Source organism: Equus przewalskii, chromosome 1 (genome assembly GCF_037783145.1).
Source record: "Equus przewalskii isolate Varuska chromosome 1, EquPr2, whole genome shotgun sequence".
Classification (NCBI taxonomy): Eukaryota; Metazoa; Chordata; class Mammalia; order Perissodactyla; family Equidae; genus Equus; species Equus przewalskii.
Window position 1 is genome coordinate 129477708 of NC_091831.1, and position 9821 is coordinate 129487528.

The following is a 9821-nucleotide window of genomic DNA, read 5'->3' on the forward strand; positions in this document are numbered from 1 at the left end:
GGAGCTGTGATGGACAGGGGCCTTTCACGCCTGTGCATGTGTTCCACACCATTGACAGGAAGCCTTTGCGCCTCCATGCTGGGAGGATGGCTGGGCTGGCCTGCTCCTCCCAGCTGCTTTGCACATAAAACCTGAGCGAGCTTAATTTAGAAAGACATTTAATGCTGAAGGACCGCTGCACCGTGGCTCACGCATACCTGGGAGCAGGGCCGGGGCCAGTCCATCACAGGCGGTAGAGCCATCAGAGTCGTCCCTGGTAACATTAGCTGCCTGGGGAAGAAGCTGGAGAGGGAGCCGCTCTCCTCCTGCCCTCTGGAGCTGCCAGTTCACATTCTAGCAGGGCAGCACATTAACAGCTGCAGGCTCTCTGGCCAGTGCACTCCCGAGATCTGGGAGCCACCTTCTGCTAGGGATGCTTTGGAGAAGCAGGTTTTTTCAGCACTACAGAATAGTCGGGGCTTATATGACAAACTGTTTCTTGATTTTAAAAAAAAGGAAAGAAATGAAAGAAATGTCCCTCAGGTTCTCATCCTTCTCTCTGTGAAGCCTATCTTTCTGATGCTGTTTCTAACAGTAGCGCCCATGCGTCCCTAGAGAGGTGTGCTGGGAGCGGAGGTGTGCTGGGAGCGGAGGTGTGGTGTTTGCTGTGAGGATGCAAAAAGAAGACCCTCTTCCGGGTCTGCTCAAAGCTTTTCTACTCTAGGGGCACAGAGGTCTGTCTGACCAAATGCAAATGGGAGCGGAGTGTAGGGGGCAAAGTTTGGGGCGCTGGAAAGGACTGTCTGTGCCAGCGTCTGGTTGTAGTTCTGTCTCTACCGTCGATAGCTCCGAGGTCCTCGGCCAGATCACAGAACTTCTCCGTTTTCGTTTTTTTGTCTGTTAATGTGGGATTCATGTCTGCCTACCCCTTGGGGTCAAGATAAGTAAGAGAAAGTACCCAAGAGTTCTTTGAAAGCTAAAAGTGCAATAGGATTTTTGTTATTTTGCTGTATAGCCAATGTTAGATTGTTCTTTCTGATGAGCTCTAATACTATTCAACATGACCCATGTCAAGAGCCCAATAAATTCATCCACCTAACATATATTAAGAACCCACTATGTGCCAGGAATTGTATTAGCCACTTGAGAATATAAAGATGAACATTACTTGATTTCTATTTTCAAATTTACTGAGTGCTTTGTATGCCCTTACGGGCTGTATATTTATGAGTTAACAAACTAGTGGACATTTCATTTCCATCTGCCTTTGGAGTTCAGACACACACACACACACATGTCCTTACTCCTTTCCAGAACTGCGACTCGCTGGTTGTTGCTCTCCTGCCTGCAGCTGAGGTGCGCTGGGGTGGGGCAGAGAGGTCACCTAGACTGCACGCTTGATTGCAGACGGCTGCCTGGCAGATAAAAGAGTTCAGTGCTGTCAACATGTGAAACTTTAAGGGCCTTAGAGGGTTGTTAATGTGGCTCAGCGGGGGAAGGAGAAAGTCTGGAATCAGTCAGACCTGGGTTATTGATAACCAGCCCTGCCAGCTATTGATTTTCTTGATTGTGTTACCTTCAGCATGACTGAGCCCAGTTTCTCTCTCTATAAAGTCTCCCCGACCTCAGAGTACTCTCCTGAGAATTAAATGATCCCAATGGCAGAGTGCCAGACAGAGGAGGAGCTCCACCCTGCAGATCCCTTCTCCACCTGCCTGGTATCTTATTAATGTTGCTTAGAAATAGTGGAAGTCAATCATTCACTCATTCCACCCATGGTCATTCCACCAGTGACCACTGACTGGGAGCCCAGCACTGTTGTGTGGAAGGTGGCAAGAGCAAACCAACAGGGCCCTGCTCTCCTGGAGCTGACATCCCAGCCTCGGTGCTTCTTTGTCACAGGATTGTTCCCAAGGACACAAGGGACCTTGAAATCCCAAACAAGCCTATTGACTTGGCCCTGTTCTTCCGACATGGAATAGTTGGTTGGGCTTTATTTTACAAACTCCGCCTTATTTTAATTGCCATTTGACCTCTGGGAAAGAATTGTCATGATTTATGTCTTAATCTTCTCCAGTGTTTGCTTTCCAAATGAAATGGTTGCTCTCAAGTTGCCCCAAATAGGGTGACTGTGAGGGTCCCACAGACAGAAGGGCCATCCATGTGAGATGGACCACGGCTCATCCACAGCTGCCAGCACAGGGCACTTAAAAAGCACGGTGCCCATGGGTTCTTGTGGAGCCACGCAGGGAGGGGCCTGGCCACCTGCTTCATCTGGAGCCAAGTGCGGTGCTGGACCCTGAGGTGGGACATGATGGTGCAGCAAAGAGCCAGCTTTCCATTTGATCCTGCTGCTAGTTGGCCCCGTGACATTGGGTTGCCCCAGTCCTCTGCGCCTCAGTGGCCTCATGTCCCAGTGAGACTGTCATTGGCTCCACCGACCGCGGGATTTTTATGAGGACCAAATAAAGTAACAACAGGTTTCCTTGAATAAACACACATACATGAACGCAATATTTAACAATAAAAAAAAATGACATCATTTCAGGACCATCTCACTGTCTATATGTTGATATCACATTATCTTCTTTAGGGTCACTTTTCCTGAACTACTGTTTTCCTTGGTAGAGAAAATGGAACCTACAAAGCTGTGTCTCTGGACCAGAATTGAGCCAGTTGTGTTTGCAACTATAAAAATAAGGAGAGTGGAGGGAGACAGAGGCAATATGTGTGGGGAGTGGGACACGGCAGACATGCAGGTTTTGCTCCATCAGACTTCCTCCTGCAGGAATAAGGTGAGGCCAGTCAGGCCAGAAGACAGTCTGGCCTGGTCAGGGTAAGACCTGGTATTTGCATCCAGCCAGGGAGGTCTGGAGGACAGGCGACAATGCATTTCATCATCCAAGGTTGTTGCCAGGACTGGCCCTCCTTACACTCGCAGGGCCTGACCTCCCACTGGAACCCCAGGGGCCACAAAGCCAGCTGGGGGAGTAGGGGGTGGGATGGGGTCTCTGTCTTCCTCCAGGGCTCCTGGCATCCTAAACAGAGGGCTGAGCCTACAACACTTAACTTTGAGACAGTTTGGCCAAGGCCTTCCATGCCCGAGGCAGGGTCAGCTCCCCATGCTGAGTGCAGGCCTGTCGCCTCCCACCCCACTCCCCTTCTGCCTCATCTGTTAGGGACCCACGGGGTGAGGACCTGAGATCTGAGGGTGCCAGATGTAGAGGGTGCGGAGAGGCAACCAGCCCAGAACAGCAGCGAGTCTGTCATGGGTGGGCACTAACATTTATTGAGTGACACTGCATCAAGCATCTTACACTAGGGCCAGAAGAGGGTAAGGGTTATGCATCCTGAGATGACCTGGGTTCAAATGCTGGCTCTGCTACTCACCTGCCATGGGGCATTGAGCAAATTACTTTACCTCTCTGGGTCTGGTTTCGTCTTCTGAAGCCTGAGGAGGAGTGGTTGGGGATTTTTGGTTGTGGGCATGAGAAACAGACTCTGTTTCACTGAAGCAAAGTGGGACTTAGGGACTCGGTGGAGGAAGCGCACAGAACAAGGGCAACTGCTGCAGAAAGGGGGGCTCAGAAACATCAGGCCCCAGAGTTACTCCAGGGACCCCAGTAGTCAGAACGGGACCAAGGTCGCACCCGGGGTGGTGATGAATCAGATTCTCTCAGGAATCCAAATCCTGGGGACAGAGCCCGACTGGCCTTTTGGGTCACATGGCCACTGTTGGGCTAAGAGAGGATATGAGAGAGTCCCACCAAACTGCACAGAGGAGGAGAGAGACTGTTCCCCAGAACAGAACTGGGTGCAGAACCAGAAGAAAGTGAGACTCCTGCTGGGGCCAAAAACGTCAATGAGTTCTGATGTAGTGGACAACGACACCACTGACAGAGCGGTTGTAAGGAGAAAAGGGACCAAACAGTAAAGCACTGGGCACAGTGCCCTGTCCCTTCTCAGGGGTCAGCAGCGTTAGCTGCGCTAACCATCGCTTCTCTCAATCCTCAGCAACTCTGTGAAGCATCTCCCCCATTCCCCAGATGGGCGACCGGGGCTCGAGCTGGTGATGGGGTTGCCTGAGGCTGCCTAAGTGCCAGGCAAGTCTCTGATCCAGCACGTCCGCAGGGCCGGCTACATACACTGCAAAGCCTTGTGCAAACGAAAGCAAGGAAGCCCTTGTTCAAAAAGCAGGAAAAATACCATTAAGAGAGCTAAAATATAAAGCTTTTTCCTTTCTTCCAGTGTCTCTCTCTCTCTCGCCATGTTTTTTATTGCTATTTAATATTCTAAGTAAAGAAAAATTAAAAATCTAAATTATTAGCATTAATTTTAATGGTCTTTATATTGTGCAATGCCAGTTTTAAATGCAAATAAGAGCATTTAACTTCTATGTGGAATCACCAAATTCTTAGCATAAGTGCTTGGCTAATATGGGGAAGTAACACGAGTAAGAAAGGATACGATAGAGTTCCTCTGACGTTCATGCTTCTTAGAAGATCGCTGACTTCCTTCTGCATTTGAAGCAAGTTCTGATTCAACTGGAAAGTGTGGCCTCTTGGGGTTTTCAGTGCCATACATGTAACATGTCTACCTTGCACTCACGTTGAATCTTGCTCAATTCCCATGCATCCTGGGTCCCGTGGAATTCTGTGTTCACGGGGCAGCTCAAATGCTATATGCACATGGAGCGGCAAGGAGCAGTTGACACACATATTGCTTGTGTCCCCTGTGCTCACACATCTCTGCGTATGGGCATTCCACATTGTTCTTCAGACTTCACTTGGAAAACACGAGTTGAAAGATAAAATTATTAAGACTTTCAGGACAGTGACAGCAGAGCATTAAACCAAGGATGGGCCCTTCTGAAACAGCCCCACTTGCCTCTGACCTCAGAACCTTGGCCTTTAGAATACACGCACCCCAGACCCTGAGAGTCAACAAGCTTCCTTCTCAGTTGAGTTTGCTGTTTGCTCTATGAGAGAAACCCCGAGTTCTGCCAGGAAGGCTCTAAGAGCTGAGGCTAGGGGAAGGCTAGCAGGTGGAGGAGTGTGTGCCCAGGAACCCTCTGCACAGAGCTGGGGCCATAGGGATTGGGGTACAGGACCAGAGGACTCCCTCCTGAGCCATAGTGGCCATACTAAGCAGAGTATGGTGAGAGAAAGACACAGGACCGCAACGAGAATCCTCATTCTCTGAGTGGAAAGCTCAGATGTGTTTGCCGGGTTTACCCAGCGAGAGACTGAAGGGTGGAAAGGACGGGCATCCCACAGGGAGCCATGACACTGGCCTCTGGGCTGCAGGTGGCTCCCAAGATGTGCTCTCCAGGGAATACGAAGCACCCTCAGGGCTTGGTCTTGGGCCGACAGACAGCAGAGCTGGGTGCCCTGCCAGCTGGCCCCTCCTCCAGAGCACCCCCTCCACTCTGTGGGCTGAGCTGCCACGTCTCTTAGAGCATCAGGCCCACGGCTCTGTCAGCTCAGAGTGGCTCAGCTGGGAACCCTTCCAGTGGCCTGTAGGCCAGTCCTGGACATTCCTCCATCCCTGCCCCCAACCTCCTTGGGATTTCCAGTGATGAGAGGAGACTCTCCTCCTCCCCACAAATCTCCTCCTTACCTGAGTGGTCCTGGGGATTTTACTGGCAACCCAGCCCTATGTTTTTTTGTTTCTTTTCTTTTTTTTTTTTTTTGAGGAAGATTAGCCCTGAGCTAACATCTGCTACCAATCCTCCTCTTTTTGCTGAGGAATACTGGCCCTGAGCTAACATCCGTGCCCACCTTGCTCTATTTTATGTGGGATGCCTGCCACAGCATGGATTGACAAGCAGTGCACAGGTCCACACCTGGGATCAGAACCGGTGAATCCCAGGCCGCCAAAGTGGAATGTGTGAACTTAACTGCTGTGCCACCAGGTCGGCCCCCTACCCGGCCCTACGTTTTTTTTGTGAGTCACTGGAGTGACCAGCAGGCCCCTTGATGGGGGTGGGAGGGTGTGGCAGGCAGAGCAAATAGCCATTTCTCCCTCAACCTTGAAGGAAAAACGGCGAAGAGGACTCGGATTTGTTTTCTGTTCCAAAGAAGCCCATGAGGACACTGACTTTGTGATTCAGTTTATCTGCAAAATTAAGGAAAGGATGCTTTGCATGTTCAGAGGAGACAAAGGGACGAATAAACTGTGCAGACTAACCTGTAACGGCCATAACGCCCTTCGACATCCCTGGCTCTGCCACCGGCATCTACATGACCTTGTGCTGGCCCTGCACCAGCCTCCACTCCTGCGTCCTGAAGCCTCTTGTGAGGATTATGGTAACACAGGATGCGGAGCGCCGAGGCAGGCCTCCATAAATGGGGGTATTGTGTTGCTGCTGTTGTCATAAAAGGAGTTTCAAAAGCTTCTGAAAAGCAGATTTGCCTCCTTTTAAGCAAACAGAATTGATAGCAACAATAATCTTTGTCTTCACCGATTTCAGTATTTTTACTTGGAAGAAAGAGCCACTGTATCAGAGAACAGGAAATAAGACTTGACCCACAAATATTTCATTTTATCAACTCTGCCTCAGGGAATTTCTTGGCCAACACCCTTCTCCTCTAAAAGCTTGTGGGAGCTCTGAGATCTTCTCCCTCAATCCCTGGAAAGCCTTTGTCCGCCTGGCAGAAATAAGCCCTTTTGGGCCTGCAGTTAATCCTGGCTGGTCAAGGGGCCCGGTGGGAGGTGGGTTGCAGCTGTGGGGGTGGGGACGGCTGAGAAGGCACCTGGTGCATCTCCTTTTAGGATTAGGGGCACCTAATAAACACGCCCCCCTCTGCCCAAACAGAAACACCATATGCAGTACCTGGCAATTAAAGCCACGCTGCCACGTTCCTTTCCTTTGGTTCTGAAATGTGGGCTTGGGGCCCAGGGTACCCTGCGTTCTCCATGGGCTGGGCCTGACTGATGCTCCAGGGCAGGTCTGTGCTGTCTGACTGTTGCAGTAGCAGAATAAACATTTTGAGAGCTCCAATTTGGAACCATCTACAGTGAAATTGCCTCTCCGGCTTGGGTCAGAAAGTAGAGAAGAAAAAAACCCACTCTCATGAGCACACATCTGCATTTCTCGCTCAGGCTCTGAAAGCGTGTATGGTGCTGGTGGGCTGCTGGGCTGGACCAGGTGCAGGGCATTGTCTGTCTAATAAAGGATTTAAGTGCCGCCTGCCCAGCCCTGCCCCTCGGGGCCCAGCAGCACACAGGACACTCTCACTGAGTAGCTGTGGAGGAGCAGGAAGTGGTGGTCACATTTTGAGCACAGGTGCAGCCTGCAAAATCTCCTTGCCTTACAGTTGATGGACACTCAAGGGCGGGAAGGCCCACTTATTACCCCTAAAACAGAGGCAAGGGAAGGAGGTGCAGGCTGTGCCTGCATCCGGGCCCCTCCTGACCCCACCCACAACACACACATTTCTTTTGTTAGGCTCTGGGATTAGGGATGGGGGCCACTAACATCAGCAAGTTGGAGTCAGGAATGCGTCAAGCGTAGCAACCACAGCAGAGGGCAAAAAGATCTGGCACTCCTGTGTGACAAGGTGTCTGCTTCACATCCCAGCTCCTCCAGGAAGTCTTCCTTGACTTCTCCAGAGAAGACGGATGACTCCTTGGAAACTCACACAGTACAGATAACCTGGACCATAAATGTACCCAAGGTTAGGAACACAGTCTCCCTGGCCCCAAATCCCAGCTCTACCATTCACTAGACATGTGACTTTGGGCAAGTTACTTCTCTCTACCTCATTCCTTTTCTTGTAGTAGGAGAATAGTGAAAATGCCTACTGCATAGAGTTGTTGTGGGGAAGCACACGATTTAACAGACATAAAGTGCTCAGAGCAGTGTCTAGCACAGAACAAGCCTTGGACAAGAGGCTGCTATTATAATTGTATAACATTTTGTGGTAAAATGCACATAACATAAAATTTACCATTTTAACCACTTTTTTCCTAAAGATTGGCACCTGAGCTATTACCAAGAGCTTTTGCCAATCTTTTTTGTTTTCTATTGCCAATCTTTTTGTTTTCTTCTTATTCTCTCCAAAGCCCCCCAGTACATAGCTGTATATTCTAGTTGTGGGTCCTTCTGGTTGTGTTATGTGGGATGCCACCTCAAGCATGGCTTGACGGGCCATGTCTGGGCCTGGGATCTGAACCAGTAAAATCCTGGGCTGCCAAAGCGGAGCTCATGAACTTAACCACTTGGCCACAGGGTCGGCTCCTTAACTATACCATTTTTAAGTGTACAGTTCGGTGGCATCAAGTACATTCACACTGTTGTGCAACCATCACCACCATCCATCTCCAGAACTTTTCATCTTCCCAAACGGAAACTCCGTCCCATTAAACAATAACTCCCCATTCTCCCTCTCCCCAGCCCCTGGTAACCTCTACTTTACTGTCTCCAATCATAATGTTTGATTATATAATATCTTATTTTCTTTATGCAACAAATATTTATTGAACACTTACTTTGCACCTGGAACTGAAGGAGAATGTGGGAACACAGCGGTCATCAAGATTGGCAGAGGTTATGTCTGCATGAAGCTTTTATTCTAGTAGGTTGAGACTGGCAATAAGCAAATAAATCCACAAGACAACCTCAGACAGAGAGGCAGGTTATTGTTGAGAAAAATTGTCCAGAACTTAGAAATAGGCAAAAGAGAGTACAGTGCGTCCTTTCGAAGTCATCTGTGGGCTTCGTTTAACAGCACCACCCTCAGATTGTTTCATGCTCTGGAGGATGGACCTGTATTTAACTTACCTATTTGCTCTGAGATAAGAGTCCAGCCACTGGAAAGTTCCATGTTAACCTGCAGATTTTTAGCCAGTAGAGAGGACTATCCCTGAGATTATGGTTTATTATCCTGTAGGACAAGAACCATGTTTGTATCTAATCTAGAAATCTTATAGAATTTTTTTCTTTTTAATGCCCATAAACACTCAATTCTTCAAATGCTCTTGGAACCAGTGTTAAGTAATCTTACTGGTTCCTTCATTAATGAATTAACAAATCTTTGACCTGTGTATTCTATTTTTGTGTGAGAGCCATGATTTTAACTTTTGAAAATTATACTTTGACACTAGAAGAACCTAAACCAGGACAAGGAGCTAGAGTGGCTGGAGCTGATAGTATTTTATTTCTATTTATTTATTTGTAAGGAAGGTTGGCCCTGAGCTAACTTCTGTGCCAATCTTGCTCTATTTTATGTGGGGCACCACCACAGTGTGGCTTGACTAGCAGTGCTAGGTCCACCTGGGATCCAAACCTGTGAACCCCAGGCCACCAAAGCAGAGTGTGTGAACCTAACCACTGCGCCATGGGGGCACCCTGGAGCTGGTAGTTTCTTCAACAGGGCGTTCAGAGAAGACTTCTTCCAGGCAGTGAAATCTCAGCAGGAACTTGGATGATGAGAAGAGGACAGACACCCCAAAATCTGGAAGAAGCATCTTCCCGGCATGGGGAACAGGCAGGAAGGTCCAGGTGGGCTCCTGAGACCTCAAGGAGACCAGTGTGACCAGGGAGAGTGGGCAAGGAGAGAGTGGGAGTAGATGAGGTCCAGAAGGTTCCAGGTCAGATCCTGAAGAGCCCTACTGCCATGACGAGGGATCAGGCCCAACTTGAAAGTGATGTTGAGGAAGATGCTCTGTCCTCACAGCAAGAAATAACACCCTCAGGTTGGGGGGTGGCCAAGCTTCCCACCTCATTGGATCCCCCTCCTGCCTGTGTTTAGCTCAATGAGGCCAACGGACCCTGGCTCATCTTGCCTGTTTTCCTCAAACTGCTCCACGCCTGAAGCCAGTTGTTTCTGCCACCAGAC

At 49.4% G+C, this 9821-nt stretch overlaps 1 long non-coding RNA gene across 1 annotated transcript; it reads right to left on the bottom strand.

Moving 5' to 3' along the window:
- Positions 1 to 831: 831 nt before the first annotated feature.
- Positions 832 to 9210, bottom strand: LOC139083893 (uncharacterized). The gene is made up of 3 exons (XR_011540965.1): positions 8473 to 9210; positions 7460 to 7636; positions 832 to 4764 (listed from the first exon to the last, which is right to left on the bottom strand). It is a non-coding gene; the product is annotated as an uncharacterized lncRNA (long non-coding RNA).
- Between the last annotated feature and the right edge of the window lie 611 nt (positions 9211 to 9821).